Here is a 26,997-nt window from a genome sequence, read left to right on the forward strand (position 1 = left end):
ATGACTACAATGTTCTCCCTCAAAAAAACAAAAGAAAACCAAAACACAATATAAAACAAAACGCCAACCCCCAAATGTTCCCAATTGTTTCAACTGACACAAGTCTTTCGCTAAGGTAACACTTCCTTCACTAAGCCCCTTGATATAATGGACACAAATCTGCAAAGCCACTGTCATTGACCATCTCTAACCCTTATCCCCTAGCTATACTTCACAGCCACCTCCACAGCTTGATCTCCTCACTACCGAAGAACAGTGTCTCCAGGAGAGAGCCAGTCACTGGTCCAGAGCCAAAAGGAGTCTATATGATACTTCTTCATTTTAAAAAAAGTAGAACAAGTTGTTACTGACCACAAAATAACAAGTGTTATTGACCAAATAATATCACACAGTATAAGGGCATATGTACAAAAATGCCATAGTGAAGCATATTACTTTATATGCTACCTTAAAATATAAAATATTACAACATATATGAAAATAAAAAACAAAGTTCTTCATTCTTGGTCTTGAAAAAACAGGTCATTACTCTGAGAATCACCAATTGGCCCCAACCACCTCTTTACAGGAAACTACACTTAGAATACCAGGCAGTACATAATGTGGTCAAAAAATTGCATAGAACACCAATGCCTGCAATTTGCTCTGGGCAATAACAGAGGGCAGTGTTTACTTTCTGTATCCCTATTTGGAAATTACTCTGGCAATACCAGCTTCATTCTAAGTAGCAAGATATCACAAAGACTGGTGCTTCCTTGAAACAGTTCCCCAGTATCAAGAGAAGGCCCTGGCTCAGACCTAGAATCGAAATCAAAATAGCTATGTGGCCATAAACAATGGGCCTAGCATCTCAATCTCAACTGCCCAGCGGACAAAATCACTTATTATGTGTTCTACAACAAATAAAAAGGATATCATGGCAAGTTTTAGTTTACAAATGCTGCAGGGAGATCTTATAAATAAATCACAAATATTTTAATGTTACAAGAAAATTTTAATCATCTTCATAAAATAGCATATTATTAGATACCCTTTCAAAAAAATAACCCCTTGATTTATTGATTTCCATGCTGCTGGAGATCAAATGCAGAAGTTTGTGCATTCTACGCAATCAGCCCTTCAAAAACTACCTTCTTCCTGAGATGAGAGGCTTTTCTTCAGTAGACAGTAACTAACACAGAGACCCACAATTGGACAGTGGGAGGGAGAGACCTTGGAGCACACTCTGTCTTAAATGGTATGTCTTCATCAAAGCCCTCCCCACTCAAGGCTCAGGGATCTATGCAGAAGAGGAGGCAGAAAGACGGTAAGAGCCAGTGGGGATGAATGACTCTAAGGAAACAGCATCCTCTGAGAACAACAGGACTGATAGGAGCTCACAGAGACAGTTGCAGCATGCACGAGGTCTGCACAGGCTCATGCTGGACGGGGGCACAGAACTAGAAGAGGGAAGTAGACACAGGGACCCATACTTAACCAAAGCTATTTGCCACTGATGGCTCCTGGCAAAGAAAAAATACTAGTTTTCTTCAATGGACTGTCCCTGGGCATGTCAACTACACTTCAGGGCAGGCCACATACCCAGGAGTCGCTGGCTAACACAAAATGAACTTCATGGGTTTTGTGTGCTTTTTTGATTCATTTTGCTTTGTTTTGATTTTTTTTTTGGGGGGGGGGTCTTATTGGTCTTTTGTTTGTTAGCTTGATTTTTGTTTTGTGGATTTTGTGTGTGACTGTGTGCTCACTTGCAGAGCTGAAGGAGGTAAAACATGATCAAAATACACTGTATGAAAAAAATCAAATAAAAGAATACAAACTTAACATCCCTTGTTAATTTACTTATCTATTCTGAATCTGAGTATATTTAGAAATAAGTAACATGAAAAAGGTTTTGAAAGAAAAAATGCTATTGGTATACTCAATAAAGTCTTGGACAACACAAGTACCCTATGAAAACTCAGAAATATGGGCACTGTTAAGGACATGCTCCAAGGCTAGCGGGCTTATGAAGAATCTGCAAAGCAGATCCCAACTGAGATAAATACTATTGCCCACATTCAGCAACAAGCCAGTGATGGAGAAACAAAACCTCAGGCTCCCCATCCAAAGAGCACTTACCGTAAGTGTCAAAAAGGAAGACAGCTCAGGGGCATGCCACAGACAGTAGTTTCCAGATAAGGGCATTACTTAGAAATTTAAAACAAAACAAACAGAAAGCAGTTCCACTGTTGGCCCACTCTGATGTCCCTAAAATAAAAACTTAGCTTTCAGAGGTTTCTAAGGGATTTATATATCAACAACTGTGACAGGATAATATCTTTAAAATAATAAAGTTCTTTTCTATGCCCTATACCCTATCCCAAAAATTCATTTCTATTTATAAACAAACTTGTAAGAACAGAACTTTGGGGGTATGAAAAAAAATCAGTCTACTCCCTCCAAATTACTGACACTAATTCTCCTACTCACCTTTCAATTATCCTTCCCTTTTTACAGCTCAACATTATTCTAACTGTGCAATTACACAGGCAAGTAAAAAGCCCCCAGCATGCTGGGGACCATTCAAAGCACATTATTCAATTATTCTCTTAGTCCTCACAGTCCACTCACACATAACAAGAGGAAGCAGACACAGAGTAAGTCCCCTGCCTCAGTTGACATCACCAGTATGAAGTCAAGTTGTGAACACACAGTCTGGCTCTAGAGTGCACAGCTCAACCACTACAAAATGCTGCCTCTCAACAGGAGAAAGATTCACCTTATCATATTTTCCCCTTTTCAATGGTTAAATTGCCATGTAAACCATTCCCTGATCTCCTGCTTTGCTCTTTGTTGCTGTGATAAAACACTGACCATAATCAACTTGGGAAGAGCAGGGTCTATTCGGTTTATATTTCCCTAACAAAATCCATCACTGAAGGAAGTCAGAGCAGAGATTCAAGCAGGAACCTGGAGACAGAAACTGAAGTAGAGGCCATGGAAGAATGCTGCTTACTCTCTTGCTCTTAAGGCTGGCTCAGCTTGATTTCTTATGCAATCCAGGACTATCTGCACAGGGGTAGCACAGCCCACAGTGGGCTGGACCCTCCTACATTAATCATTAATCAAGAAAAAGTCCCTCCACTTACTATATGACCCTAGTTTATGTCAAGTTGATTAAAAAAACTTAAAAAAACAACTAACCAGCACACCTATACAAGATTAAACCAATGAAGAAAACTAAACTCAATGTAAATAAAGTCTAAAATTAAATAGACTAGAATATACATTCAACACAGCTAGCTGTCAGCACAATCTGAACAAGTCAGAACTATGTAGCTTTAGAACATATTGTTAAGTCCTGTCAAAGAAAGATAACATTCATCACTTACATGACATTCATATATTTTAAACAAATCACTTTTAAAATGCAGTATTTTAAGAAAACTCCTCAAGAAAAAGTAAGCCTACTAATACTAACATTCAAAACATGGCTGTTGCATTTCAAGTGCTGGACTAATCCGTCAACACAGGGAGAGCCACAGAAGTAGTGGCTCCCCATCCAGTCACCACGTGTTCTACTTGTAGCTGTATTGCCATCTGGCTGTCACTGAACCTAAGGTCTGTGTCTGTAGCCATGCAGGAGGAAGAACAGGGCACATCAATCATCACTCGGTGGATTTGGTATTCAGAAGGATTCTGACTATCTTGTTGTCCACAGTACCCTTTGGTGCCCCACGTACTGTTCTCCCACCTTCCAGACAAGAAAGGTGTGAGGGCTTTGCAAAGTCACAGAGCTCTTGAGGGCGGGAAGTTGTACTTGAAATCTACTCTGCCTAATTTCCAGGCACACACTCTATCATATTGCCCCTATTTGTTTACTCAAGTTCTCACATGTAGCACAGGCCAACCTCAATCTCATTATGTAGTCCTCAAGCTCTTAATCCTCTTCCCTCAGCCTACCAAGGATAAGTATGTGCTGCTGAATGCAGCTTCTACCATCTATTTTCCATATTATCCTGAAAATAAAATTACATTTCACTTATTGGTAGAGGTACCAATTTTTTTTAAAAAAATGTGTAAGATGGTATATTAAGTTGTTACAACCTATATAAAATAAGAGAATATAAAATGTATTATAGGTAGAGACAAATAGAGACATATTTGTAAGAAGCATAAAGTACATATTTATAAAAACTATTTCCATGGTTCTTATAAAAATGCTCACAGTTAAACACAGTCAGGCCAGAGGGGAGAAGAAACACTGAGCACTGCATTCTTTAATTTTGTGTCTTAACTGAGCACAGCCAGATTGAACAAATATAATAAACACAATGCCTACTTAAATTTGAATTATAAGAAAATAAATAATTTTGAAGTGTATATCTCTTCCAATACTGCAGAGATGTGTATACTAAAATCTAATTAGATGTTTACATGAAATTCAAATTTAAGTAAAAATTTAAGTGAGCTTTTAATTGACAACCCTATTATCTTTGTATTTGTTTAGAAAAACTAAAACAGCATTTATAATTTTAGGTTTGTGTGCTTTCTGTAAATGTTTATGATAATGTCAGTTCCAAAATCCTTACTAAGTCTCTGAAGACTTCACCTGTGACCATACGATCCCCCAACAATGAGTTGATAATACTTTTTCACAAAGAATGAAAAATAAACAGAATATGAATATTTGGTTTTACTGAGGAGCAGGTACTAACTGGCAATTTTGCTTTCTGACAAGCTGTTCTGGAAGTATGCAGGCACAGAACTTACACAGTAAAGAATCTATCCATGCTTCAAACAGCAAATCATCCTCACAATGCAGATCTCACAGTAACTAGGAAATGAAAATGCTCTGTTCTAGTATTTTAGTTTGCTTTCTATTTGTGGTGAAAACACTATGACCAAATTGAACGTGGAGAGTTTGATTTCATGTTGCAGGTTACAGTCTATCATCAAGGGAAGTCAGGGCAGGAACTGAAACAGAGACCATGGAGGGATCCAGCTTACTGGCTTGCTTTCCATGGCCACTCAGCCTGCTCTTATTCAACCCAAGACAACCTTCTCAGGTTCAGATCACCCACAGTAGGCTGGGCCCTCCTGCTGCTGCAGCTCGCTTCTAGATGTGAACGCAACACAAACATTTAAAAATCTCATTCAAGGAATTGATGGGCAACCCAAAACATAAACCTGTTTCAATTAAAAGAAATTCATTATCTTTCACATATATTCAAATGTCAAAGCAATATAATGAAGTTATACCATATGACATTACCATAGGAAACTGTATTAATGTAGTTACATAAACAAGTTCATAGACAGAAACCATTGCTTTAACTGAGAATCCAGTGCTTTAAAGAAGTTTGAACAAAAATAGTATTATTTCATTCCATTTCTTAGAAATTTCCTACTATTATTGACCTCCTTCCTTTTCTTAAGACTTCTCCCCTTTTTAGAGAGACAAAGATCCCATGTAGAACAAAAAAAAAAAAAAAACATGGAAAATAAAAGTTTGAACATTTTATTAATTATTGATATATTTATACAACAAACACATTCAAACTAACAAACATTCATTAACTTTGCTATAATTTTCAGATTACCTGGAAGCAGGTTTTGAATTGACTTTTATTTATTTTTCCCTTTTATTTTTATTTTCTGTGTATGGGTGTTTGGTCTACATGTGTCTACATTCATTTTTTAGATGGTTGCCTGGATGAGAGGTATTCTCAAAAACACATGTATTTCTTTCCTAAATTACAGATACCCCCAAACATCAAAGTACTGTTTTTATAAGGACTTACTTCGACTTCTTGAGTTTCACATTTAAATTGCAATTTGTAATGTTTTTGAGTTAAATTCCTTTATGCCCTGCTTGGACTCCACTAGGATGTCAATTCTAGAGCTGGAAGAAGCCTCAGCACACCTACAGCTGACACACTATGGGCTCACCGGGGTTGGTCCACATAAATCGCTGGCTTCTGAGTTTACAACTTAGAGCTGTTGCTATCATTCAACTATCAAGCTGGCGGGACATGTTTAAAGTGTATTAGATAAATTAATTCTACTTATAGTCACTGTATCATTTTATGTCCTTTGTCCTCCACCTTCATCAGGTTTTTGTTGAGGAATCCAAGATAAACATTAAAATACGGTTCTGATACCTCGTCTTCGGCCCTCATCTCACATATTTTCCACCCACACCCCTATAGAACAGGACCCTGCTGTCAAGTCAACTCCCATCAGCATACTGACTCAGGAAATACTTCTAAGAATGAAGATTTACTTTCTTCTGTTCTCTCACTCCCTAGTGAAACTCAAAGGAATTTGGGTTGTTGGGCAGTTTGCCCCTGTTCTCTACCATATTTTCAACGTTAAGGGCCAAAATACCAGATGCCACACATATTTCTTGGACAGAACCAGGCACAGGGATTCTTCCGAGGGTGGCTCTGGCAGATAAATGTGTCAATCTGAGAGTCCAGATGCAGCCAGGAGCCCACAAAACACTCACTCCTGCCACTGTGTTTTCTTGGGAGACCTCAAAGACACAGAAGGATAAACTCTGTGGCACAGAACTCTCAGGTGTACTTCCTACACTGGAAATGAATTCTCTAGAGAAGTTACTTCTGGCTCCTGCTGTTTGCCCTTTTGCCTGCCTGGAATGAGGCAATTCCCCAGGGAGCCTGGGTACACTGTGTCCTTGGTGCTTATAAAATGCATGGAGACTCACACATCCCCACGGACACAAAAACACAGCTGGCAGTTGGTCTGCAATGGTTTGTAGCTGCAGGAGAGGGGGCTGGTACTGAAAATGTCTGTCATTCCGTGGCTGCCTACTCAGTGACAGGATTTTCATTGCGTTGGTGAGATGGAAGTGCCAGTCCTGAGGCAGAACAATATGTGGCTTTGTCAGCTCTAACTGAGAGATTCCTCACTGGAGTCCTAAAAGGTAGTAATAGAGACAAACTTTCCTTCACTGAAGAACGCTATGGACCTAGGAAACTGGGGTGGAGCAGGAGGCAAGGTTCTCTCTGTCCAACTACCTCAAGTTTATAAAACTCTTCCGAGGACATTTTCTAGGGTTTTCCTTCTAGTTCTTAAGAGTAACTCGATCTCAAACACTGTCCATTATCTTTCCAAAATGGTTCTACAGTTATTGAATCTTTTCTACAAAAATCATCAAGAGTGTCGTCTATCATATCGCCTACGTAGTTACCCTGAGCTATAAAACACTGCCCGTAATTAGATATTTTTATCCTGCCTCATCAATCAGCGCTTCTAAATTCAGTTTGTGGCTTTCATGATTTCCCTTTGCTGAATCTGGATAGGAGTAATGAGAAAGTTTACAAGTAACTCAAGAAAAGGCAGGCTCATATTTCTGATCAGAAGTTGTCTGGTAAGAAAACAGCACATTAGAGTGGTAGTTAATGTGGCTGGCTGTTTTCTGTCCTGTACGATGATTGTGGTGACTAATGGCTTGGTTGAGTTCCAGGTCAGCTCAGAGAAAGGCCACGCAGGGACTGGGAGGGGGTGGAGGGGCTGTTGGCAAGTATACCCTCACTTTCTAAGCCCACTCTCCCCAATGGTTTCCAAGGAGCACTTCAAACCCCTCAGATTCAGCTGGTATATACCAACACTTATTAATTATTTTAGAATAGTAAAATCTCTGTAAATTTTCTCTCTATGCCTGCTAACACCAGGTTTTAAAGCACAATACCCGAGACTTTAATGTAGCTGTCATTGTGAGCCTCCAGATGATAAAATATCACATATGAAGACTGTATATGATAAAATATCAAAACTTATCTAAAATTAACTTGGCTACAAAAGAATTTGGAAATGGAGGAGGAAGGAAGGAGGAAAGATTAAAACTTTGGCCATATTCCACATCACTTTCCTGATTGAGAAAAGTAACCATGCTCCTCAGACAGAATCTACCCTCAAATATTCCCTTAAACATATGTACCACTGAAATACCTAAAATGCAGGTTGAGTTGTAATCTACAAATAAAAGCAACAGTCTGACTATTTAAAATGTGCTGTTCTCCTCCACTGTTGGTGGGATTGTAAACTTGTACAGCCATTTTGGAATTCAATGTGGTGACTTCTCAGAAAATTTGGAATCAATCTACCTCAAGACCCAGTGATATCACTCTTGGGCATATGCCCAAGGGATGCTCAATAATACCACAAAGACACTTGCTCAACTATGTTCATAGCAGCATTATTCATAATAGCCAAAACCGGGAAACAACCTAGACACCCTCAACCAAAGAATGGGTAAAGAAAATATGGTACATTTACACAATGGAGTACTACTCAGCTGTAAAAAAAAAAAAAAATGACATCATGAAATTTGCAGACAAATGGATAGAACTAGAAAAAAAAAAAAAAACATCCTGAGCAAGGTATCCCAGATCCAGAAAGACAAACACGGTATGTACTTACTCATAAGTGGATAGTAGATATAAAGCAAAGGATAACCAAGCTACAATACAATGCACAGCCCCAGAAAAATTAGGTAACAAGGAGGTCCCGAAGAGAGATGCATGGATCATCCTGGGAAACAGAAATAGATGAGATATCATGGATAACTAGGGGCGCAGGGGATAAAGGGCATGGGGAATGGGAACATGAGGGATCAGGATGGTCGAGTTGGGGGAGGGATGGAGAAGGAGAGCAAGAAAAGAGATATATGGATAGAGGGGCCATTGTGGGGTTCGGGACAAACCTGGTGCCGGGGAAACTCCCGAGAATCCGCAAGGATGACTCCAGCTAAGACTCCTAGCAATAGTGGAGAGGGTGCCTGAACTGGCCTATTCTCTCCTGGAATCAGATTGGTGACTACCCTAATTGTCATCATAGAATCTTCATCCAGCAGCTGGTAGAAGCAGATGTAGAGATCCACAGCCAAGCACTGGGCTGAGCTCCAGGAGTCCAATTGAAGAGAGAGAGAGAGAGAGAGAGAGAGAGAGAGAGAGAGAGAGAGAGAGAGAGAGAGAGAGATTATATAAGCAAGGGGAGTCAAGATCATGAAGGGGAAATCCACAAAGACAGATGACCTGAGCTCAAGGAAGCTCATGGAATCTAGACTGATAGCCAGGGAGCCTGCATGAGACTAAACTAGGCCCCCTATATGTGGGTGTGACAGTGTGTAGCTTGGTCTGTTTGTGGGACCCCTAGCAGTGGGACCAGGATCTGTCCCTGGTGCATGAGCTGGCTTTTTGGGACCTATTCCCTGTGGTGGGATGCCTTGCTCACCCTTGATGCAGCGAGGAGAAGCTTGGTCCTGCCTTAATTTGCTATGCCATGCTTTGTTGATTCCCATGGGAGGCCTTACCCTTTCAGAGTAGTGGATAGTGGGGTAGAAGGAGGTGGTGGGAGGGAACAGAAGGAAAGAAGGGAGAAGAAACTGTGGTTGGTATGTAAAATAAATTAAAAAATAATAACAGCCAAAGTTTAAAGTAAATAAATAAATAAAATGTGCTGTTCACTAACAGCTGTTAATACAATTGTATCTTTCCAGGTATGGTGATGCACACCTTTAGTCCCTATCTCAGGAGGCAGAGGCGGTGGAGCTCTGAATTAGAAGCCATCCTGGTCTACCTAGAGAGTTCCAGGATAGTCAGAGCTACACAGAGAAACCCTGTCTTGAGAAACAAACAAAATTGCTTCTAAGTATTACTTAGTCTACTGTAATAATAATTAAGTCTACTGTAATAATGACTCTTCCTGAGAACAAAACACCATGCACATCATTTTTAATGTATAAAATAGAACTATTTGTGAAATATCAGTCATATGTCCCTGTTTCCTTGAGCTGAAAACATGTCCTTTCCACAGATGCTTTCAGAGTCTCCCATTTTCGGATAAGAAAGAGGCTCAGGAAACCAAAGTTTTCCTCATGCAGGCAGTCTATAAACTGAGCCAGCATGGACATCTAACCTGGGAATCCATAGGCCAAAAGCAAGGAAGTCCCCTGCACCAAGTCCCACTTTTAGGTTCTAATAATAATTATGTCAGACAGGCAACAGTTGTATGCTTTCAGATTAAGCAGCTCAGGCAGCTGTGCTTCCAACGTTTCATAGTGGCATTTTAAATAATGCTCTTGAATAAACACTTTCACTTTCTTAAATATGAGATCTTAGGTTGAGTTTTGACCTCTTTGAGCTATTCTAACCCCTTGGAAATGTCAGCTATAGCAAACATTTGTAAAATGCCTATGAGCAGTAAACATACAAAACTACTTTGATTACAAGTTCGTATTCTATTTAATGTCTGTACATTAATCTCTATATTTTTGTATTTCCAATAGTTTGGTGGTTCAAATAAAAATGATCCCCATAGACTCATGTGTTTGAATACTTGGTCCATAGAGAGTGGTACTACTTGGAGGTGTGGTCTTGTTGGAGTGGATGTAGCCTTGTTGGAGGAAGTGTGCCACTAGGGGGTGGGCTGTGAGGTCTCAGAAGCTCAAGCCAATTCTTTTCCTGCTGCCTGAAGATCCATATGTAAAACTCTCAGCTCCCTCTCCAGCACCATGTCTGTCTGCACACTGCCATGCATCTTGCCATGATGATAATGGATTAGAGCCCTAAATTGTAAGCCAGTCCCAATTAAATGTTTTCCTTTATAAGAGTTGCTGTGGTCATGATGTCTTTTCAAAACAACAGAAACTAAGACAAACAGCTATCAGAATAAGTGCTTAATTTAATCAGCTACTTGCTTCTGGACTAAGAACTACCCTATTCTTACCTATGTGAAAAGCACAAGCTATTTGACACCTTTCCCATTTACTGAAAACTTTTTTGCATTTATATGGATGGTTGGTATGATATGTGTATATGTGTCTTCACATGTGTGTAAGAGTGTATGTGTGCCCATGTATTTGGAGGCCTGAAGTTGACATTGGCTGTTATCCTTGACAGATCTCTGCTTTTTTTTTCAATTGATGCAAGGTCTCTACCTGAGCCCAGAGTTAATGGATCCCCAGCTATTCTAGCCAAACAACTCTGCCTCTACCTCCCAGTTCTCAGACCACGGGAGACCTCCAATGCTGTTTGGATTTTTTTTTTTTTTTACATAGGTCTCAGGGATCCAAACTCGGGTCCTCATTCTTGTATGGAAATATTTTATTCACTGATTCATCTCCCCAGCCAGGAACACTTTTTATACTACTGAAGGTTCAAAAAAAAAAAAAAAAAAAAAAAGCCTTCCCTGTGAGTAAACCTGACAAATTGCAAATTCCAGATTTCAGGTTAGTCAAAGTACTGACACATGAAGTGGTACTAACCAGAGAAGTCAACGGAAAGAGAGTAGTTCTGAAGGACAGTAAGACACAGAGAAGCAAATGTAGGTGAAGGGAAGAGCATATAATAAAGTGAAGAAGCTGAAAGACAGAGAGAGATGGAACTCAGGATGCCCTACAAACTTCCTTATCATTCACAAGCCAAGAGTGAGCACAGCCGGGTGTTGTTAATGAGGTGACGCCTCTTTAGGAAGGAACCAAATCATTTCCTCACCAAGGTCAAATCTTGTCTCAAAGAAAAAAAAAATGTAATTCTATTTCACTCTTCTCACCACAGAACAAAGCACGTAGCTTGAAAAAAGACGTGAACGCTTGGAAATACTATGGATGTTGTCAGACATTCTTATTACAATATTAACCATATAAAATAAACTGATGTTATTGGTTGCTTTAGAAAAATCAACCACAAAAATAAAATTACACGTATTAATCTAGAAATGTGGACATTGACACAAATTAATAAGTCCAAAGTTAATAAGTGTATTATTTCATCAAGTATTAACACTGAAATCTTCCTAGATGTGAGGCACAAGGAGAATTAGTAACTGTTAAAACAAGCTCAGAGTCCAGTGTTCTTCCATCTCCTTCAAATAACTACTTTATCCCACCTCACCCTCCCTTCCTCCTCTCTTCCTTCTTTTGGTATTCCAATATGACAGAGAGAATCTAACTTACTTTTCCTATTGTCATGATGAAGTGCCCTTAAAGACAAATCAAGAGAGAAGAGTTTCTTTCAATTTGCATTTCATGGGTCCACTTCAATTAGAGCTTGAAGTGGAAGGCTACATTACACCCAAGCTCAGAAAGCCAAGAGCAATGGATGTTTGTGCTCAGTTCACCTTTTCTTTATATTACAGCGTGGATTGAAAGCCAAGGATTGGTGACACCTCCTTTTAGGAAAGAGTCTACGCACTGCAGTTAACCTAATCAAGAAGATGGCTCCCAGGTGTGCTGAGAAGTGTCCCCCTGAGTGACTCTAAACCATGTCCCGTTGACAGTCAACAGTAAGTAAGGATCACACAGGGCCTTGTACATACTAGAAATGCACTCGAGCCACACTTTTCACCCTCAAAAGAAGATTCTGGTATTTTTCAGCATGACCAAGCATGAGTCTTTACTTCTCACAGTTTCACTGGTGGACTAATTCTTACACAATCACAGTACATTTTTAAATACTCCTGTCTCCAACTTTAAACCTCCTTCTTTTCCATCTGTACAACTTTATCTTCATGAACAATTTAGTGACCAGTGTTTACACATTTTCATAATTAATTTCAATCTTTTTTAAGACAAATACCCAAACTGTATATTTAAAAAAACAAACAAACAAACAAACTTCATTTGCCTGTCACTGTCACTGAAGGCACAAGAATGGCCAAGAATAAGGACACAAGCCTACCTTGTGAAATGGCTATCCCACCACTATATTGTGATGTGCTTAGCACCCAACATCATCATCTGGAATCCACGGAATCTAGAGATGTGACCCATGAACCCAAGCCTGAAGGATTAAGGGAGAAAAGGAGGGATCCAGGTGAAGGAAAGGAATTTCTTGCTGAGGGAATGACACTTAAGTCAAGAAACCATAAAGAATTCAAAAGGTCACAGTACAGCTGTCACTCTCAGTGAGTTAATGGGAGGAGCTAGGAAAGCAGCACTTCCATGACCTGCATGGGACTGCCCTGCAGACAAAGGCGAGCACACACAGACCCAAGGCAGAGGCTGCGAAGTGTGAGCTGTAGAACTTACTTTATGAAAAAAAAAAAAAAAAAACAATTTTGGCAACAGGGTAAATAACCTACCAGAGAAAGAAAAGAAACAATGGTGCCACAACAACAAAACAGAAAACAACAACAACAACAAACACCACTGGGAATCCAGAATAGGGTAATAGCAAAAATAAAATAAACACAGTCATTAGAGCAACTGAAAAGGACTCAATGGACTCCAGGAGCAGTGGGCAGAGGAGATAGGTAAACGACATCTAAAGAGGCTAACTCTTTTTTTAATCTGAGACACCGGATGCACTGTGAGATTGTTAGCCGAAACAACAGCAGCTGCTAGGAGAAACGGCACAGCCTCCTAGAGAGCTAGAAATGGTTCCTTGCAGACATAGTGAATTTGAAATGGTACTAGAGTATAACTGGAGATGTATCAACAGCAGCCCAAACCTTCACCCACGTGCTGACTGACGCACAGAGTAGACACTGGACAAACCTGTGATGAATGGCACCTACAGGAGACATCACACAAACATGTGCCAATGACCAATAACACAAGAAAGTAACCTGGGGCTAGGGAGACGGCTCGCATTTTTTTGCAGAGGGACCATTCAGTTCCCAGCACCTGAAGATCCAACACCTTTTTCTGACCTCCACAGGCACCAGACCCACAAATGGTGCACAAACATACATGCAGGCAAAATAAACAACATACACATAATTAAATCTAAGAAAAAGTTTAAAGAAAGAAAATAACATGGAACAAGCAGACAATCAGTGGTCTCTAAACCGGTCCTCAACATAAAGACCAATGAAGAAGGCAAAGATGAAAAAGAGAATTAAAACTGAGGTTAGACTTATACAGAGACCTTGGAACACACAGCTCTAAATAGGATGTTTCTATCAAATCCCTCCCCTCAGAGCTCAGGGAACCTGTGGAAGAAAAGGTGAAGAGTGTAAGAGCCAGGGGGGATGGAGGACTTCAGGAGAACAAGGCCCTCAGAATCGGTTGAGCAGAGCTCATATGAACTCACAGAGACTGAAGTAGCATGCACACAGCCTGCATCAGGGTCTACATCAGGTCCTCTGCACATATACCCTATCTTTCAGATTAGTATTTTTATGGGACTCCTGAGTATATCTCTGATTCTTGTGCCTGCCCTTGGGGCTCATTTCCTTCTGTTAGTTTGTCTTGTCCAAATTTGATGTGACGATTTTTGTTTTATCTCACTTTATTTTATTTTGTTATGTTTTGTTGCTACCTCTTAGAATTCTGCTTTGTTTTCTAATGAGAGAAAAGGAGTGGATCCAGATGAGAGAGGAGGTGGGGATGAACCCGGAGGAGTAGAGGGAGGGGAACTGTCATTAGGATATAGTGTATGAGAAAAGATTCTATTTTTTAAAAAGGTGGAGGAGAGAACTGAGGTTAGAAACTCCCTCCAAAAATGGATATTTTAAAATATAATGCTACATGTAAGAACTATACTAGTGGTAAAACTCTGTTAGACTCTTCATGTTTGAGTGTGCTGAACAGTCCTGATTTGTAAAGCATTTATTGCTGCCAAACACTAGGCAGGGTATAGTATTAACATTCAATTAAGCCAGGTCTGGTGATATAGATCACTAATTTCCACGACTCAGGATAATTAGAAGTTCAAAGGCAGCATGAACAGCTTGAAGACACTTTCTCAAACTCAAAGTAAAGATGTGGGGGAGATGCTGGGATATGGTTCATAGTAGACAGCTTACTATTCAATTGTCAGGAATGCAAAAACCAAACGAAATGAATTATTTAGCTTATATCAAATACGACTCACTTGATAACACTCTGGCTTCTGCAATAATTAAAAAAATACTAATAGGAGATAATCTTAATGATTAAAAGTCAAGTTAAAATTAGGGGGAAATCAAAGTACCCTAAATAAAAAGTCAGTCATCTAAAAGGTAAATGTAACACTCCTATGAGAATAAAAAATATTCCCATAAACCCCAAGATGGAATAAAGTTCACATATTATGAAATGAAACATATCTAAGAGAGAAAATCTGCCACAATCTCAGTCACTAAACCAAAGCAAATTTACTCTTGGATCTCCTTAATTATATATGCACACACAGAGGGAGAAGATTAAATACGACAAGAAGCATTTTCCATGGACTGTACTGAATAATTGCTAGAGAAAACCCTGTACTCCTCTGAGAGCAGAGATGTTATGCCCAAGTCCAACAGAAAGCTCAGCTGTTGACAGCCAGGACTTCCAGGAGGAAAGTCAGCAAAGGGTGGCAAGGCATGGCTTGCTGGCATGGTTCCAAGTAGGTCAGATAAGGAAAAACTTATTTAAAAGTATATGGTAATATGACCCTGATCACAAACCTTAGGTATGTCAAGATAAACAGCATCAAGGCCATATCCTAATTACTGATTCACTAACATGATAAACCTCATTATTTAGCTACCAAATTCAATTCTCTAGGAATCTCCTGGTTCACCTGGACACTTTTCTCACTTTTCTCTCTGAAAAGGTCATTAAAAAACTTTTTTTTTTGCTCTTTCAATAAACATATCTCTTTAAATAACTCATCTACTACTCAACTACATTCACTAACTGTGTTTTAGTAACTCTCAAAAGAGCACACTTAATTTTAAAATGTTGCTTTGTTGTGTTTTCTCTCACAATTTCAACTAAGTGGTCAGAAGTAGAAACACACACACGAACACTAAAAATGGCCAGGAAGGACAGATGGCCTAGCCCTAGGTTCCAAGCGCTTTTAAGGCTGAGGCAGGAGGATCCCAGCCTGACACTGACACTCTCTCTCAAAAAACTAAAGACAAAGATGACCCAAAGAAGGCTCAATGGGTCCAGCCAGGAGAACACGTTTTCCAGGTGCAACGAAGCCATGTCTTTTTGTCTGCACCGTCCTCATTGTTTAAAACAGTGGTTCCCAACCTTCCTAACACTGTGACCCTTTAACACAGTTCCTCATGTTATGGTGACCCCAAAATCATAAATTATTTCATTGCTACTTCATAACTGCAATTTTCCTACTGTTATGAATCGTAATGTAAATACCTGATATGAAGGATATATGATATGTGACTCCAATGGTGTCATGTTGAGAACCATTGGCTTAGACACATGTTCTAAAGTGCTATGTTGACCAATATGGTAGCCAGGGGCCAGCATTTCAATTTAGCTTCTGAAATACAGCAAATTCTAAATTGAGAGATTCTGTGTATAAAATATAGAAATGACTTCAGAGACATCTTTTTATGAAAACAGGAAGACAAATACTTCATCTGTAGTTCATATTTTATTGCATATCTAAATAACTTTTTGAAGAAACTGGCCTCAATAAAATACTGTTGAAATAAATTTAAGCTATTTCTGCATTTTTTCTTTATTGTGGCTCCTGGAACTTTTAAAATGTATGTATCTGGGGGCTGAAGGGACGGTCTGGGTCAAAGAGCACTTGTTCTCACAGAGCACCAGATTCCTGTTCCCAGCACCCACAGCAGTTGGCTCACAACCGCCACTCCCTCCGGTTCCAGAGGATCAGCTATCTCCTTCTGACCTCCACATGAACCCACAGGCACCTACATCTGCACATGCAGTACACACGCACACGCACACACACACACACACACACACAATCATTTTTTATTGTATATGTCTCCTGTTTTTCTGCTGTTCAGATAGATTGAATAGGTGTGCAGTTCATCCCATCTCTGATTCTTGGTATACTCAATGGTCTTAATTGGAACATTTACAGAATAACTATTACTTATATAATCCCAACACTAAGTTATTCATTTACTGCTTAATGCCATAGACATGCTTGTTATATAAGTTTTTCATATGGATTGAAAGATAGCTCTAACAAAAATGATTTTATAAATACTGAAAATATGCAAGCACATGCAGAGAATTTGGCATGAAGTCTGGAAATAAAGCACAGGGTTTATTATGCAATCTACTATGCTCAGACCCTCAGGAGGAAGGATTTGTCAAATTATTTCTTTATTTATTCTGACTTATTCACCTGATATTATTAAAAGTTAAGTATCTTGGATCTTTTTAAAGTCCCAGTAGTATTTTTAAAACTATTGACTACAGATCTTGAAAAAAAATCAAGTAACATCTAATAAAGACACTGAAATTCTATGACCATCCAAGAATACATTAAGAAGACCGAGACATACTGCCAAATATAAAAGTCCAAAACACAAGGATCAGAATACACTATCCTAAAATATGCTCCTTTGGCAAAATAAGATTATTCTGATCTGAAGGCAGTGAGTTCCAGAAGATAGAAATATTCCTTGCCTTCTCCATTTCCACCCCAAATGAGGCAAAAATCACCTCCTGTTAAAATAACACACACTTACTATTATAATATATATATATATACTTTATTGTTAGTAGTAAATATGTTAGCTTTCCCACACTAATAAAATAACAATTCTTACTGTACACACACACAATGCACACACTCAATGCACGCACACACATAAACACACACGCACACATGCCAATCTGTCCCCAGGTCTAACCTCGTCAGGTGTTCATTTTACTGTGTAACCTTCATGCAAGTAAAATTACAAGCACTGGTTAAATGAGTACATTTTTTTTCACCAGTCAATCTGTCTTGTGTTGTTTTAATTAATTTCTTAACTATAGAACTTAAAAGGATAAAGTTTCTACTCACGCACAGAAGTGAAAATGAATATACTGCAATTGAAGGGTGAAAGTACAGAAGAATTCTAAACCATTGAAATCTCTTTAATGGTATATCCATTCAATGAACTAGCACTGAGCAATAAACAGAACTAAGCTATAACTATAAGTAACATCATTGAACTCTAAAATAATCACATAGTGAAAACTCTGGAGCAGCCTGTAAAATCAATTCCTTCCGTTCCGTCAAGCTCTGTGTGTGCCAGCTCATCTGTAGTGACAGAAAGAGTTGGTGGTCTCTGAAGAAGGGACATTGGTAGGTAAGGAGGCAAGAAAGAAATATAAAGGTTCATAGGGAAATGTCTTAGATTAACACATGTGTTAAACAGCCCTTTGCCTCCTTAAGCAAACTTAAAGTCTGACACTCCTGAGTTAAAGAGATATTCACCAGCCAGACGGCGGTGGCGCATGCCTTTAATCCCAGCACTCGGGAGGTAGAGCCAGGAGGATCTCTGTGAGTTCGAAGCCAGCCTGGTCTACAAAGTGAGATCCAGGATAGGCACCAAAACTACACAGAGAAACCCTGTCTTGAAAAGAGATACTCACCAAATGTAATGGAGCTGTCAGACAGCAGCTCAGGCTCAGAGGATCTGTCCTGCTGTCTCACATCAGCTACAAGACAGAATGAAAAATGCTTCCTGACTTAGCCTGATCCACTCTATACTCAGCAAGCTACATAAGCAGCACTGCAATGCTGTACATATGTACATGTATCTATACATGTAAGATGTATGTACATGTCCCTGTGTATGCCTGCCTAAGTGGGTGAGCTGCATGCACCTGTCGAAGCTAGAGGTGTACCTCAGGTGTTTTCCTTTATAGTTGAGACAGGCCTCTCACTGAACTTGCCTAAGGCAGCTGGCTAATAATCTCCAGGAAGCCTCCTGTCTCTACCCCCTCTATCCTGGACTGGACATGTGGCCCTGCTCTTGTCGTTTACATGAGTGCTGGGATTCCCAACTTTGATTCTCATGCTTAAAGGGCAGGCAGTCCATCAGATGAGCCATCTCTCCACATCCCCTGATGCTATACTTTTCTAAACTGGTACAGGATGACTATGCTCAATACTCTCATGAAAACTGAGAACATGGTAGAGAAGGAGAAGGGGGACAAGGCAACAATCTACTAAGCTACACACACACACACACACACACACACACACACACACACACACAATCAATTAAGCTACCTCTGCATTCATATCCGTTACCCTTAAAAGGGAATTACAAAAAGAAACAATTATTAATAGCCAATACAGCCCTAAAAAGGTAATCAATAGAAGAAATGATCTATCTACTACATACTCAAAACTACCAACAGTAAACATTCAACACAACCTAACTGGCCTTTTCCTTAAAATGACGTGGGTTCGTGTGTATTTAGTTTACTGTGTGTGCTTTTCATCTTTCTTACAAATGTTTGCTTTCTCACTTTTCCTTCATGCATTTATTTAGAATATCTTAAACATGGCGGTAAAATGGTTTTATAAGACTAAGAAAAATAAAGATAAAAATTCCCTAAACCCAACACGTCTAACTAACTACCATAAGCAAAAAGACTGACAGGAAAGAAAGTGTACGAATGATAGTCTCGATTTTCTCTTTTGTTTAGCTGATTTTTCTTCACCCAGATGGTCAGAACTGGAAGAATGGTTTTTCCATGTCTAAATCATCAAATGTAATTTCAACATCCAAATGAGAGCTTTGGTTATTTGATTACATATGATTACACTGCCTTTTTAATCTTCTATGTTTTTTCTGAAAAGGGGAACTTTCAAAAGGGGAAAAGACTATGACAATGATTAGGCCACAAAACACACATGGGACATAGTTTCTAAATCAATGCAATTGTGCTAGGTGTGGTAGTGTGTCCCTACATAATCTCAGCACCACAGAGCTCGAGGTGAGGGAATCAGGAGTTCAAGGCCAGCTGAGGCTACATTAGACCCTGTCTCCAGAAACACAAAGTTAATAAAACAAACTGTGTTGTTTTAATCAGACATGAAAATCATCATACTTACATTAACATTTTTCTTCTTTATTGAATACTTCACTATTTTTAAGGCTTAGAAAAATAATTTAAGAAAATTATGCTTTTTATAAAACACTAAAAAGAACTAAAGTTCTATCTTCAAAAAAGCAAGAGCCCTAAACATACAGTACCCAGTGAACACTTAAAACAATCGGCCTTGGGCCAGAGATAAAATAGCCTTTCCTCAAATAGCAGTCTTCCTTTCTTAACAAGCATCATATTACCACAATAATGTTTAGACTACCCAGCATCCTCCTCCATGACCTCTCTCCTTCCCTCTGGGCCAGCCTCTTTTTCTGGTTCTAATCAGTTCTCTTTCTTATGGGCTAAGGAATACATCATCTCTTTCCCCAAAACTCATGAGAAATACAAATCCTTGGTACCTGACAATATGACTCTATTTGGAGAGTTTCTTTAAAGAAATAAGTAAGGTTAAATGGAGTAATTGGTGGTTTTCATCTAATGAGACTTGGCATCCTCTTAAGAAGAAATTAGGTCAACACATACATAGAGGGAAGACCACAAAAAAAATACAGAGAGAAGTCCTACAAGGTAAGGAGACAGGAACCAACCAACCAAATGCCACACTCGTTGATGGCTGACCCTTGGAAACCAAGGCTATCACTCCCTGTTGTCTCAGCCACATCCCTTCTAGTTCTCCAGCTCTTGAGTCAACTACAGCAGACTGGGAATGGGATGTCTTTTAATGCACACCCAAAACTATGTGGCTTTGAAAGCAACCAATGGGTGGAAGCCAGAAGAGTTTTGAAGCACCTGACAGGAAAGCCTGGATTGTCTTGAAGGGGCTGCTGGTAAAAGGGTGGGGTGGGGGTCAACTGGATGACTTCCCTGAGGTCCCAGATGGAAATGAAGAACACTGGGAAAAACAAAACTCAGCCTGTATTCCCATGCTTCCTAGCACTTTTGCTTCATCACCCAAACATTTCCCCTTGACAGAAAACTTCAGTTCTACTCTAGAAAGGTAAAAGCTGAGATCCCCTCTAGCCCCTGCTGCCCACCTTCTTCTCAGCCATTTCACCTACAGGTCTATGCCCATTTCTTAATGAAAAACCACTAACTTACATTTACAGCGACATCAGCAACAAAACTACGTTACTTCATCATGTCTGGAGACCTAAGACCTATCGGCTGCTTTTTTATGAATCTCAAGACCAAATGTAAGAGCTTCTATTCTCCCCTGTGATCAGTAAAGGCATCAAACAAGCTTCCAGAGTACTGTCTTATATTTATTTTGCACTCCCCTTCCAGAACCCCCTACAACCCTGGCAATGCCTGAACCAATGCAACAAGTCGCCTAAGCTACCTACTGCTATCTAACTATTATCCTACTAACTACCTAAGACACTGAGGACAACTGGTTAATGGCACTGATTTCTCCTAGCCGCCTTTCCTCCCATGGAGCCCCACTAAAATCATCTAATTATAATAGTTTTGCCACAGTGCATAGAGTTTCTCAATTTTGTGTAAATAACTCTTCAGTACACAATGCTTAAATTTACAAGAGAAAATACCTTTCTTATCAGCAAACAGATGCTTGAAACAAAGTAACTATACCCAGTGAAATTCTACCTAAGGCCAAATGTCTATTTTTACAAACCCATGAAAGTGGGGCATATATAACCTTTTCCCCTGCACTATCCAGCAATCCTGAATTCACTGAGAGCTCTTTCTCCATTCTTGAGTGTAGATCTTTCACTGGCAGATGGGGTAAACACCATATTTGGAGGCATATCCAGTCCAGTATGTCAACTTTGCCTCAAAATATTTGATGAAATTCAGAGTTTGTTGGCCACATTATGAATGTAAAAAGTGGAGCCAATCTGCAAGTCAACTCCAGTTAAATCTTTGATGACAGATTTGGGATGTGTTCTGCAGAAAAATCTTTCTCTAACTCAGGAGGTTACCTTCCCAGCAACTCATTGCTTGTTGCTCAGCAGCTTCTAAACCCCCTAAGCTTACCTCCAAACCATGTGTCCAAACTTTCATTTGCAAACCAGTTTGCCTACCTTATTAGTTAACTGGCGAAAGTGCCAACCAGCACTGAATCAATGCAAATTTGCGTTTTTGAAATTATCTCTCTAGTAACCTCCAACCTGCAGTAAAGTATGCTGTACAGACAGCCTTTACTTCCTCATGGCGTGCCCCCTTTAAAAAGCATTAAAATACAAAGACACATCTAAGGACTCAGTAGATCATTATCTGTGTGCCTGGAATTTGGAGCACCCTAAAAACAAACTTGACTCCCTCCCCAAGCCACCACCAGGGTTTCTGTGGCAAAAGAAAAACATGGTAAAAGAAGAAAGAAAACCAGAAGAAACTAAATGAAACACCAATAGAATCCAAGAAAGAAAGCACATTATGAAAGACAGTGCGCATATGAGTTATTACCTATATGTTGAGAAAAAGTCCCATCAATTTTTGCTTATTTTTAACAATGAGGTGAGGAAGAGACATTAAGACAAGTTACAGGGCATCCCAAATTAGCTTTAGTCTATCAAGGGACACACAGCCCAGGTGCACTTATCCAAAACTTTGCGTTAGAAGTTCGAATCAAAGACGTTTACATTTTACTAAGGTTTTAAGGGATCCTCTAAAACCATAATATACTAAATTGGATAATTCGATCATTACACAATCTTCATTGTCTTTGAACAAATTCTACACCTAAAAACCTCCCAAACTCGGAGGCCCAATTCCCCCTGTTCCCAGATTACTCATTTTATAAAGGGCATCATCCTAAATGAAGGTCTATGGACACACAAAGGTGATGCTGACAGGACAGCTGTCCTACAACACCGGATGAGGTGACCTGGGTTCCGTTCTCAGACACATCCCCTCAGGACACTGGAAAAATAAATAAATAAATAAAAACACGGAGAGGGATTTTCCCTCTAGCTAGTGAAGTCACCGTCCTCATATCTGATGCTAGAAGGAAACCCCAGCCTCCTCCTGCAGGCCTGCAAGCCCGCAGCGTCCTCCCAGCGCAGAGCGGCCCCCTCGCGTCCGCAGCTGCTGCCGCCGCCCCCTCCTCCTCCCCACGCCGCCGGTGACCGGGGAAGGAACTGCCCAGCCCCCGAGCCCCCCCGAGAATGCCAGCCCAAAGCGCACCATCGTGTCCCGCGCAGCAGCGCTCCCACACAAAGCGTCTCCCGCACGCCCCCTCCCAGCTACCAGGCCCCGACCCTCCCGCACTCCCCTGCACCGCCCAGGCCCGCGCAGAGCAACAGGCGAGCAAGCCCCGGCGCAGGCCGCGGGAAGAGCCCGGCGGGGAGCGCGCAGCCGGGGAAACTTCCAGAGTCCCGGGGGGCAGTGCTCGCTCGGGCGGGGCAGCCGCTTACCGCGATCGGCGGCCCGCCCGGACACTCCCGGGCTGGCCGGAGCGCTCGCGCCCCTCTCCGCTGAAGTCCCGGCCCTGGCAGCTCCGGCTGGGCGCACACGTTCACGCGTGGCCGGGGAAGCGGAGCCCGCGGCCGGCCAGGCTCGCTGCGCGCCGACCAGGCTCCCGGAGGCCGCGGGGCTGCGGGAAGCCGTGACGCCGGCGGGGCGCGCTGGCCAATCAGGGGCGCGGCCCAGCCGCCGCCGGGATGGAACGACCGACCGGCGCCCCGGCCTCCCGGCCCGCGTGAATGACGGACAGCGCGAAGGCGGCGGCGGCAGCAGGGTGTGGGGCAGGCTCCTAAACGTGACTTCCCAAGGAAATGGGTTTTGTTTGTTTGTTTGTTTTAGTGGAAGTATTTTCCAAATATTGCGCGGGAAATACTTGCTCTAAAATGTTGCTCGTATTTTGTCAAAAACTTGAATTCGGTTGAGAAAGAAATTTTTTGTGTTTTATGCTCCGGGTCTCTTGGACTATTGCACTTTTGTACTAGTTGCAGTTTTCTTAGTTCCTCGTGAGGACCGTGCTCTGCATTAGTGGCCTGTTGAGAAACTCGGTGGCCAAGGGAAGCCTTTTCTTGAGAAGTTACTTAGCACATCAAGATGCATTTTAGCCGGGTGAGCCAATTAAAAGGAAAAACAAAACAGGGGAAGTGCTCGGAATTGTCTGCTGCTGGGAAGAGTGGATGCTCCTTTCTGTTATGTGCCTTTTACAATTGTCTTTCTGTTCACCTCAGTTCTGGAGTCCTACAGTCCATCCCCAGCCCCACCCCCGTGAAAGAAAATGCCTCTCTCTCTCTTTCTCTCTCTCTCTCTCTCTCTCTCTCTCTCTCTCTCTCTCTCTCTCTCTCTCTCTCTTTCTCTCTCTCTCTCTGTCTCTCGTCTAATATTAGAGTGTATAATTTAAAACTCTCAGAATTTGAAATATTTACAAGAATGGTATATAACACTGAATAAAAGTATACTATTTTTTCTTTGGCAGATTTGTAATTTTGTTTTGTCTACTAAAAATCAATTTGCATTTCTTTAACATTTACTAAATATTTAAGGAGAAAGACAGCACATAAAATACACGAAGCTCCGGAATGAAACTGGTGTCTTTCGATGGATATTTTTGCCTGCTGATGGGAGTTGGTTAAACGTGTAGTCCAAGCCCTCAATTCCTTTGGTTCCACAAACTTGAATCAGCATGGATTTGCCCGGGAGGAAAATATAAACTCTAACTGGTTGTCTTCAGATTCCATGGATATGAATCAACTGTAGATTTTGAAGGTGAAAATGTATTTCAGATGAGGGAAAGTTCATCTTATCTCCCTCCCCACACTGTTGTCTGTTCTGTCAGGTCTCCCATCTTAGAAACAAAGGAAAGAGAAGCAGAAGGGGCTTTCTCCATGGTTCTGTCTCCATCAGGCTTGTTCTTCATCAGAGCCTGGGAAGAGACCCTGACTTCTGGGCCTGTCACTGCACTTCAAATTCAAGAATTTGAAGTAAAATCTAACAGAGGAAGACAGACCAGCATAAAGGAGATAAGAAAGAGTTGCCAAACTGTGAGATAGTTTGGTGTTGTAGAATATTAGTTTAAGGTGTTACATTTGTTTATGCTGTGGAACATTTGTTTAATGATGCAAAGATGTGTTGCATTCTTTTATGTTGCATTTGTTTAACTCTGTGAAGCTGTGTTACTTTGCCTGCCTAAGACATCTGATTGGTCTAATACAGAGCTGAACAGCCAGTAGCAAAGTAGGAGAAGATAGGCAGGCCTGGCAGGCAGAGAGACTAAACAGAAAAAGGAAAAGAGAGAAGGAGCAAGAGAACAAGTAGAGGAGGACCCGAGGGGCCACACAGCCACACAGCCAGCCACGGAGTAAGAGTGGAAGTAAGATATGCAGAAGAAAGAAAAGGAAAAAGGCCCGAGGCAAAAGGTAGATGGGATAATTTAAGTCAAGGAAAGCTAGCTAGAAACAAGCCAAGGTAGGCTGGGCATTCATAAAAAAGAACAAGTCTCTGTATGCATTTATTTGAGAGCTGGGTGGTAGCCCCCCCAAAACAGTCAAAGAACAACAAAAAAAGTAGAAAGAAAATAAACACAAACAACTACAGCTTGGTTTGCCTAATGCACACTATTAAGGATTCCTTATATTTTATATTGCATATAGTCTCGGGGATCTGAAAGCAAAAGGAACATTACAATGCCCACATTTCAGTCATAGCCCCAGTGAGGTATTTTCCACAGCCATCCACTTTTCTTAGATCCAAATAATGCTTAAGCTGCTCTTATTTTTAAATTGAATAATATTTAATTTTTTGACATACATTATATTTTGATCATATTCGCTCCCATTCCACCCCTCTGAATCTTTCCAGATCCACTTCCACACCCTCCCAACTTTACATCCTCTTTTTAAAATTTTTAATAGCCTATAAAATCCAATTTATGCTATGTATATACTGCTGGGTGTGGGACCATGCCAGGGAGCATGTTTGACCTACCTGGGGCCACATCTTTAAAAGAATGACTCTTCTTCCCCAAGAAACCATCAGCTGTAAACAGTGCTTCAGCTAGGGGTGAAGGTTCACGAGTCCTTTCCCCTTCCGTGGTGGACTACTGTCCAGCTTGATCTTGTGAAGGTAAGCACAGCCACTGTGAGCTCATGAGTGCGGTTCAGTTGTGCTGCCTAGTTTCATGACAACTTCACATTAGCTAGAGTCTTTTTAGAGAAAGGAACCTCCATTGAGAAAAGGTCCTTACTCCACCGTGTGTGGTGCTTTCCCTAAGCTGGTGGTACTGGGTGCTATAAAAATAAGCAGGCTGAGCAAACCACAAGGAACTGTCCAGTAAGCAGCACTCCTTCACAGCCTCTCCATCCGTTCTTGTCTCCCTGTTCCTGTCCTGTTTGAGTTCCTTGCCATGGCTTCCCTCAATTGGCTATGATACAGGATATGTAAGCCAAATAAACCTTTTTCTCCTCAGGTTGTTCTTGGTCACAGTGTTTTATCACAGCAATAGAAACCCTAACTAAGACGTGTATGATGTCAAGAAGACTCTGCTTTGCTTTGGTCCTCCTTGACCTCCAGCTCTTACAATCTTTATGCACCCCACTCCTGTAATGCTTCCTCAGCCTTGGGGAAGTGAGCATGATATAGAAGCCCTATTTGTGGAGAAGTACACCACAGACACTTACCTCCTATCCTTTTACAATTTGTGAGTTTTTACATTAACCACCATACACTGCACAAAGAAACTGAGATATGGTAAGGTCTTAGAGCTCTACTGGTCCTTGAGTAGAGAGATATGGATTTAGAGGTCAGTTTGATACTATGTCCATTTAGCAGAACATTAGTAGCAGGTTCTTCCCTGGTGCTTGTGAGTTTCCCAACTATTGGTTCTTGGCAGGTTTACAAGACCAGGCATGAGGAGCAGGCCTTAAACCCAATCAGAAAGCAGTTGGTTACCCCATAACATTCACACCACTATTACACACTTGACATCTTGCCATGCTGATGATTATTGTAGCTACCAGGGTTCACAACTAGGTAAGTCCATTGCTGACATTTTCCACTCACCAGCAGCCTGCATAGCACCTCCAGTACCATGAAATCTGGCTAGTGGTGAAGAGCTCCCTTATCAATACCAAACTGATATCTCCATGTCCTGCAGCCAAAGCATGTACTGTCTTTCAAATGGAGTCTTACTATTAAGCTCTGAAGAGCAATGACAGAATCCTGTTTTATTTTGGTGCTTTCTGGAATACTTCTGACCAACAACTCCATGGAAGCATCGCATACCTGACTTTTTATTTGTCAGCTTGTGTCTTCTGGAAGGACCA

General features: G+C 40.8%; 1 protein-coding gene across 1 annotated transcript in view; it reads right to left on the minus strand.

Annotated features, from left to right (window-relative positions):
- Mpdz (multiple PDZ domain crumbs cell polarity complex component) overlaps positions 1–23,237 on the minus strand; it is a 162,149-nt gene extending 138,912 nt beyond the window's left edge. Inside the window, exon 1 of the mRNA XM_059254482.1 lies at positions 23,134–23,237. The gene's annotated coding sequence lies outside the window, so the exon portion shown is untranslated. The remainder of the gene's footprint in view (positions 1–23,133) is intronic.
- Between the last annotated feature and the right edge of the window lie 3,760 nt (positions 23,238–26,997).

Source organism: Peromyscus eremicus, chromosome 2 (assembly GCF_949786415.1).
Source record: "Peromyscus eremicus chromosome 2, PerEre_H2_v1, whole genome shotgun sequence".
NCBI classification, from domain to species: domain Eukaryota; kingdom Metazoa; phylum Chordata; class Mammalia; order Rodentia; family Cricetidae; genus Peromyscus; species Peromyscus eremicus.